Raw genomic sequence first — 9,159 nt, forward strand, 5'->3', positions numbered from 1 at the left:
GCTGATATAAAAGCTGAATTACAAAGGCCTATACTGTCTTGGTAACAATTATGTTAAAGGTGTTGATAAATGTATTTTGCTGCCTATTAGATTCTCAGCATGTGACACTTTTTGGTGGCTTTGTGATAGAAAAATGTCCTTAAGAAAACAAAAACATTTATGATCAGCTCAGGGCTTTGTGGAGTTCATTGGTCATTAACAATTCATTGGTCATAAAATCATCTAACTAATCTGATGTGTATCACTGATAAAATAAAACTACGCAGCTTTCGGAGAGAACTCGATTGATTTTTCATTTCGAGAGCCTGTGCCCATTTCAGCATGTTTCCTGAGGCCTGGCTGCGTTTGCATGCTTATTAGGTGAGCGCGTTGAGCTAAAAAGCATCTGTAAATGATTTGTTAGTGAGAGGTGCAGGATGTGTGGACATGAATGGGGAAACACAAAGAAATGCTTCCAAAACAAATGAGTGTAGAACTTAACCTCATGGAGCCTCTATTAGACATGCACCGCTACCTCTAACTGCAGGCTGGCTGGAAGAGTGGGGCTGGAGGTGGAGGGGGGGGCAACTACTAGACAAAACTTCTGTTAAGAAACACAAATAAGTTCATCCAATTAGAACAACTGGGCTTTGTTTAAATGCAGGCTTAGTGCACCGTAGCCCCAGGTGAAAGTGCTACACCTGATCTTCAGTGGTTTTACACGCCGGCCTTGAAAACACAGTGAAATGTTTTGCATTAATGAGGTGAAGAATTACGTGAATGTTTTGCAGACGTCTCTAAGAACTTCATCATTTAACTTTAGAACTTTGTATTACTCTTTGTCACTCAAAGCATGAAAACAGCACCACGTTCAGGATTTGAAAATCCATGGGAGGGTCCATGGATGACGGTTCCAAAGTGCAAAATAAATAAGATAATTTATTAAGGTCTAAAGATAATTTGAATAAGATTATCTGCCAATGGAATGAGTATTTATTGACCTCTAATATAATTCGACTGCACTTGAAATAAGATGATGGAGATGAGTTGTTGCTATTTTAAGATCTTATTCCATTGGCAGATCATTTAAACATGCCTGCTCAAATCAAGGACAAATACATTCCTTTCAAAAAAATTGTACTTACTTTTAGTTCCCTTCTTGCAGTGTAGTATTGCAGCGTCTGTTGAGCTCTAAAAATATTAACCAGAAAAGATGAAACTTCCATCCATCAACAGAATCAGAGACTTATTTGATGACATCTCTGCAGAGATGTGGCTCCTGCAGCACTTCATCGGTGTATTTTATGGAACAGCACCAATAATATGACAGCGGATGAGTCTCGACACACAGTTCTTTGGGTTGATCATACAAGCATGTCTACTAAGTCAGTTAAGCAGAATTATAATTAGACTCTAAATAGTATCTAGAGTCAATAAATGTGTTTCTTTCTTATTGAAAATTGTGTCTTTTTAATTTGTTCTAACATTTGTAGCATAAACATACTTTACCACAATTATTAAAGTTTTTGCAGAGGTTCTTTAGCCCCACACATTTTGAGTTGACTTAAATGTTTGTTTCTGACCCACACTCATGGTATAGAAGAAAGTGCACCCTGTGTCAATTTCAACACGTAGGTTCTAACCCAGTTCTGAAGTGGTTTAAATACAACCTGAAGTGTTTATTGTTTATTTATTTGGATCCCCATTAGCTGTCAGTAATTTGACAGCTACTCTTCTTGTGCAAAACCTCAGACTTCAGATTCAGGAATATTTTTTTTTTTTTGTTGGTCCCTGGGGTTCAACTGGTTTTACAGTACGCTGCACTTTAACTGAAGCAGATGAGTTGCATAGAAGTTAAACCCTAAATAACACAAACATACTAACTCCCCTCACCAGCCCTGGAGGTACTCTGGTCATTTTAAACACCTTTAACCTTCTCACACTCTTTTTTCTATGCTTATTGTTCTAACCCCTACTCAGCTGATAAAGCCCTACATGCCATTCTTCCTCAAATAGTTTTGTCTTGATAATCTGACTGTAGATTTCTTTGTAGTCTATTTTCTTCCTAACATCTTGCTTTCTGTATTTTGTCAGATGGATTACAAGCTCAACAGATCCACACAAAAACAAAAATGACTAATCTGTCTTGAATGAACAGATGATTTATATGTACAGTCATACATTTACTCTCACATATTTTCTTTTCTTTTTTTGCAAGAACATTAACAGAGCTGGATTTTAGTTCTACAGAAGCCCTGAAATGTGTTGGTGGAGGAAGAAAAATAGAAATAGAAACCAAAAATCTTCCCCACTTTGTGGTTTGAGGTTAATTTTCCCAATGAGTTTTTATTTAGCTGTTGTAAATGAAATGTAAATAAATACATATAATAATCATTACAGCATTCATTTTTTTATTATTTCCTTGTTATTTTTATATCCATGTCTAATTTATTGTGACAAGTTATGTTAAGCATTTATTGAAAGCAGGTTTTAAGGTCATTTGGGAAAAAAAAGTCTTAATCCTAAGAAAGAAAATTCATAATGTTGTCATTTGTCCTACAAATATCCTTGATCACCACTGTTGTTAATTCTATATTACACATGAATATACAAGGTGATATGATAACAACACAGCATGGCCAGCAAACACACAGCTTTATGTTTCTTCATTGTATTTTATTTAACTCTGTAAAAATGTCATTTAGAATATGGGACGTTGGTTCTTTGAAACCAGGCCTCCGACTATCCATTTGAAGAATATGACTGTGAAGGTCTGTGGTTTTACTTCAGTGCATCTAGTGGCAAAACAAAGTATTACAAGAACAGAAAAGAAGCCATTAAAACAGTGAATGTTCATCAGGAGACACCGGAAAGCGGCCATCATCTCTAAAGGCTAGAGATCTACTGCTTTAATTGGAGATTTTACCTTGTTGATTTCCATCAATTCAATTTAATTCAATTTTATTTATATAGCGCCAAATCATGAAACATGTCATCTCAAGGCACTTTACAAAATCAAGTTCAATCATATTATACAGATTGTGTCAGATTATACAGATTGGTCAAAAATGTCCTATATAAGGAAACCAGTTGATTGCATCAAAGTCCCGACAAGCAGCATTCACTCCTGGAGAAGCGTAGAGCTACAGGGAGAGTCATCTGCATTGTACATGGCTTTGCTGCAATCCCTCATACTGAGCAAGCATGAAGCGACAGTGGGAAGAAAAACTCCTCCATTAACGGGAAGGAAAACTTCTAGCAGAACTGAGCTCAGTATGAACGGTCATCTGCCTCGACCGACTGGGGTTACAGAAGACAGAGCAGAGACACAACAAGAGAGACAAAAAAGCACAGAAGCACACATTGATCTAGTAATCTGTTCTACATTAGATGGTAGTAGCGGGTGAGCCGTCTTCTCTGGATGATGTCACAGTTAACAGAACGCCAGACCAGGTGTACCTACTATGAAGAAAAAGAGAGAGAACAGTAAGTTAAAAGCTGAAATTACAACACATAATGCATAATTGAAGAACAGTAGAACTCTATAGAGTGAGAAAATTAGATCCTGATATACTCCAGTAGCCTAAGCCTATAGCAGTAAAACTATAAAGGTAGCTCAGAGTAACATGAGCCACTCTAGCTATAAGCTTTGTCAAAAAGGAAAGTTTTAAGCCTAGTCTTAAAAGTAGACGGGGTGTCTGCCTCACGGACCAAAACTGGGAGTTGGTTCCACAGGAGAGGAGCCTGATAGCTAAAGGATCTGCCTCCCATTCTACTTTTAGAGACTCTAGGAACCACCAGCAGACCTGCGGTCTGAGAGCGAAGTGCTCTGTTAGGAACATACGGGGTAATCAGAGCTCTGATATATGATGGAGTATGATTATTAAGGGCTTTATACGTTAGAAGAAGAATTTTAAATTCTATTCTTGATCGATCAGCTTTTTTATTGGCCCTCCTCAGTCATATATAACCTGTCCCATTCTTAATATTTACAGCCAGAAACAGACCATGAAATGCATTCCTAATCACAAATTTCTGCTGTTTCTGCAGTCAAGCCGTGGCTACCTCCTCAAGTGTCTCTTGGCAAGTCTCTGAACTTCAGCCAGCCTCCCGCAGAATCTGCCAGTCTGGTAGTGCAGCTGATGGTAAATATTTCACCTGGTAAACCTTTGAAAACCCAATGCCAAACCAAATCATGCAGTGGAAAAATTTGTAAATTCTATTTCCCATTACTGATGTGCACAGAAGGGCATTTGTACAAATGTATTTTTTAATAATAAAATTTTATTGTAAAGTAAATAAAGCTCAAATCTTTACTTCCCCATTGATCATGTCTTCAATGGAGCATTAGGGGAAAAAAACTATAAGATCATGCTTGAATTTTCTCCTTAAAAATGTAGGTGTTCTGTTTGTGTACGTGCTCTATTAATTCGTCAAGCATCATAGACTATTGAGAATAAAAATCATTATTATAATATAATGATGGCAAAGAAACACTAAGTCATTTTTCTTGTGTCTTAGAGAAACAGGGGGTTGGTTTTTGTCTCCAGTTGCTCGGTGTACACTTCCTGCCTAGAGGGAACGTTAGGTCTCCTCTGGCTCTCAGCATCTCAGCCCAGGCAGGCAGACGGTTTCTATTTAAAGTTTTAATTTGTTTCACCTCTATTGTCCGCCCCTGCAAAAAACACTGCAACAATAAGATTTGTCTTCTAAAGAAAAAATGTGTGCACACTTTTGACAATGTCTTGGTAAATAAATGTTTTTGCCTCAATTTTTACCCATGCTGAAAGAGGCCAGGAAAATTCTTCTCTAAAACATTGTGCCCTAGGTTTGTGAGGCCAGCAGCACATCCCCTTTTTCCTTTGTTCTTATGCATCAACATTTAGAGCAACTTTGAGGAGGAGCAAGAGGTTAATATGTAATGCACTCTGCACATCACAAAGAGTGTTGGTTTTAAAACAATGCAAAGGTTTTACTTTGACTTTAATTTACACAAATGTACCTAATTTAAATGTGAGCGAACTGCATCAGGCTGTTTGCCTTCAGCTCAATTTGAGAAGCAGATCTTTCTCTGTGTGCACTTTGAGGTGTGAATGGCTGGACAAACTGTGGTTAGCATACTTGTAATGAATACAGCTTTTTGGCCATCCTTACATGCTGGTGTTGTGCCTTAAAGGTATACTACGCAACCGGGGTTGATTTTCCAGCGAGGCTCCCCCCAGAGGGCGAAAGTAAAAGCACACTGTCATAAAGATGCTCAGCTGTTCTGGTTTCTCCGTCAAGCCAGGCGCGGTTGTTTTGAGCTTAGCAGACAGGCGAACGCAACGAAAAGTGGAATAAACGGCAGTACAAACAATGACTAACACAGTGAAGGTATGAACATGCACACAGAGAGAGAAATCATTCCAATGTTACTTACAATCGCATCAGCAGAAACGCGAGGTCCGCGTCAGCCTGGCAGCCTTCTTTTTCTTTTAGCTCTCGCCATTCAGAAAAAGCTTGCCCGATGTTCACCCGTGTACGACTCCTCTCTCTGTCCAGAACCCTGTTCCTCTTTCTTGCCTGCTCAGACATGGGCTTTCGCTGTTTTCTCGCTGGTTCCGCCATGATAACTGCACAAATATCGCCACTGCGCTAGCAATGAGCATGCCTTTCACTGGGGGCGTATAGCAGTTCTTGCCGTAAAGCAAGACCGACTCTTACGGTCTTGCACGAGACTTCTGAGCCTGTGGGTGCGGGCTGAGTGCTCCTGCAATTGCAAGTGCGGTATTTCCCCCACAGACCACCAGGGTGGCCGAGAAAACCTTTGTTTGACCTGAAATGACTCATTTAATCATCCAAAATGGTATGGAACACATTAATTAACTGAAAAATGTTGCATAGTATGCCTTTAACTTATCTGTTTGCAACAATTTCCTCGTTCCTCCTTTGTTACATTGCAAAGGTGATAGGAGCTATGATTACTAATAATTGTTAGGATAATGTCTGCGTTTGGAAAAGGAATGTCCCGCACATTTTAGAGTTTATAAACAGCATTCATTTACAAGTTAAGAACTTTGTCTCAAGTTTTTTAAGGCCCAGACTGAAGCTAACAAAAGTCGACCATAAACTAATCTGAAATCAGGTTGGCCCACTCTGCCAACACATACATACGTAATATTGCAATAGTGGACTGAGCACAGTGCAAAGGATGCAGGTGTAAATTATTATTACCATTATTGTTAATAATGGTAATAATAGAATAGAATAGAATAGAATAGAATAGAATAGAATAGAATAGAACAAACACATACAAAAATACATGTCCACAGCATGAGTGCAGAGAATGCTAGAATAAATTAACATCATATGCCGTATTATTGATATGAGTTAGGTAGATTTGGTACCCAGTATATACAACAGGACAATATGAAATAGAAAATAATGAATAAATAACTAATATATGGTAGCCAGTAAAAAAGTGGCTGAATAGAGGCTGAACTGCTGGATTGCTGCAAAGGAGTTGTTCCTGACACTGTGAGTCAGCTGTTCATTAGAGTGATGGCTTGTGGGAAGAAACTGTTGTCCAATGTCCAATGCTCTATAACAGCTACCAGACAGAAGAAGTGCGAGAAAGAGTGAGAAAAGCAGTGGGGTGAGCACACACTCCTGGGGGTCACCAGTGCTAATAGTCGGGGTCCCGGATGTGAAGTTCCCCAGCCTAACCTGCTAACTCCTGTTACTAAGGAAGGTTGTGATCCACAAACAGGTGGAGGCTGGCACTGTGAGTTAGGTGAGTTTGTTGCAGAGGACGTCCGGGATGATGGTGTTAAATGCAGATCTGAATTCCACGAACATGATCCTTGCAAATTTCCCTAAAGTGTTGAAGCGATGGAGGATAACTAACAAGATAATTCAAAGTGCTGTACATGAACAGAACATAAGAAAAGAAAACACACAGAGGATATGAAGAATGCATCTGACTAGGAGGATGGGCCTCCATATCCTTAAAAACAGCAACGCTCCAACTGCAGGTAGCTCAAATGCGAGCCAAGAGAACTGACAGATCTTGGTATATGTTTATGATATATGATGTGGATAAATGTTTTCAGAAAGAACTGAGCAAAAGTCTAATTGCCTCCGATATAAGCCTGTTTGCTGTTGCAATGACCTGGAAAACTTAAAATTTGCACAGGCATACAGAGGAAAGTGCATTGCATTGGAATAGTAACAGTAGGTCAAGATAGGTCTGACTACAAATTTTAATCTAATGATGTTTCAGTGAACTTCACCAGTTTGATTTGAGCATTAACATTCAAAGGTAACTCGAAACAAATACATTTTTAATCTTGATTTAAATTAACTCAAGGTTTCAGCACTTTTACAGTTTCTGGACGTTTGTTCCAGATAAGTGGAGCATAGAAATTAAATGTTTATTCTCCATGTTTGGTTCTGGTTCTGGGCATACAGAGTGGATTTGATCCAGACGACCTGAGTGGTCTGGATGGTCGATACACTGATAACAAGTCTGTGATGTATTTAGGTGCTAAGCCAATCAGGGATTTATAGACTAACAGAAGTATTTTAAAGTCTATCCTCTGAGATACAGGGAGCCAGAGTAAGGACTTTAAAACTCTAGGGTGATGTGCTCTACTTTCTAAGTGTTAGTGAGGACACGGGAAGCAGCATTCAGAATTTTTTTTGAAAGTCTTGTTCTCAGAGTAGCATGACTGACATTGCTAACAATAGTACACAACTCTGTTGCTTATTCCTCCTGTTTGTTTTTATGTCAATCCTGATTGGCCAGTAATCATGAAGTCTCCAATGCCTGTCCTTTGGGTATACTGTAGTGGAGGTGGTGTGCACACTTTTTCAAAAACATTTTATTTGCTTCAGGCTGATGCAGCTCTGTGACGACTACTACATTGCTAAGAACAGTGATTATCTCAATATAATTCCAAAATTAAAAAAAAAAATAAATGCAATCAGCGTTGCCAGATTGTTTGGGTTTCTGCTCAGTTGGCCTTCTTTTGAACACGTTGAGCTGAAAGAAAATTAGCTTTCGGTTGGGTTTTTTATTTTTTCATTTTGGCTGCTTTTTATTTGGCAGGTGTCGGGTTTTGGTTTAGAAGAAATCAGAACGCAGAGCAGAGTTAGGTGAATTATGTTTAATGAAAAATAGTTAAACTTACAGCAGGGGGCTGTGAGCAAATGACAAAGGGAACGCAGACTGAAACAGTGACCAGAGAATGAAACAAAAACTGCTTAAATACTGGGAGGAGAGGAGGCATGAGCACAAGGGACAGGTGGAACTAATCAGGTGCTAATGACAGCACAGGTGGAGGTAGTGAAGGTAACTAGGCTGAGGCAGAGGGAGGAGAATGATCTGACAGAGTGAGCGTCAGTTTCAGCCGTTCATTGTAGCTCCACTGCTCTCACCGTATACTTTGAAAGTGGTCTAGATTCCATCCATCCATTTTCTTACACGCCTATCCCTGTTGGGGTCGCGAGGGGTGCTGGTGCCTATCTCCAGCTGTCAGTGGGTGAGAGGCGATGTACACCCTGGACAGGTCGCCAGTCTATCGCAGGGCAACACAGAGACAAACAACCATTCTCGCACACTCTCACACCTAAGGAGAATTTAGGGAGGCCAATTAACCTAATTGTCAGGTTTTTGGACTGTGGGAGGAAGCTGGAGCACCCGGTGAGAACACACGCATGCACAGGGAGAACATGCAAGAAAGACCCAGGGGCTTCTTGATGCGCCTCTGTGCAGCTCTGGCCAAGAGCCACAAGAAGCAAATTATCTTACAAGTTCATGAGGAGAAGAGGAAGGCCTCAGAATAAAGAACTAAGAAGTTAGAAGTTAAACCTCATGACTTAATTATAAAAAAAGAGTAGACGTTCAGCCGTAATTAAAATATCTTTCTGTCACTAAAGCTCCCTGTGAAAAAAGCTGTACAAGGTTTGCTTACAAGAAAACATAGACATGTGTAATCATAAAGAAGTACCTAAAAATGGAGCAGCAGAGTGCACAACTTGAAATAATATTGCTGAAGCATCAGTTAAATGTGGGTGAGGTGTCCACATGAATGGATGATTACATTTGAACAAAATATATTAACAACCACTGTGTTTTCACTTGCAGGCAATAAAGAACAAGTCTTTAGTTGGAAAGCGATTTGTTAATCAGCCTGTCCA

The sequence above is a fragment of the Fundulus heteroclitus genome, chromosome 3 (genome assembly GCF_011125445.2).
Source record: "Fundulus heteroclitus isolate FHET01 chromosome 3, MU-UCD_Fhet_4.1, whole genome shotgun sequence".
In the NCBI taxonomy this organism is placed as follows: Eukaryota; Metazoa; Chordata; class Actinopteri; order Cyprinodontiformes; family Fundulidae; genus Fundulus; species Fundulus heteroclitus.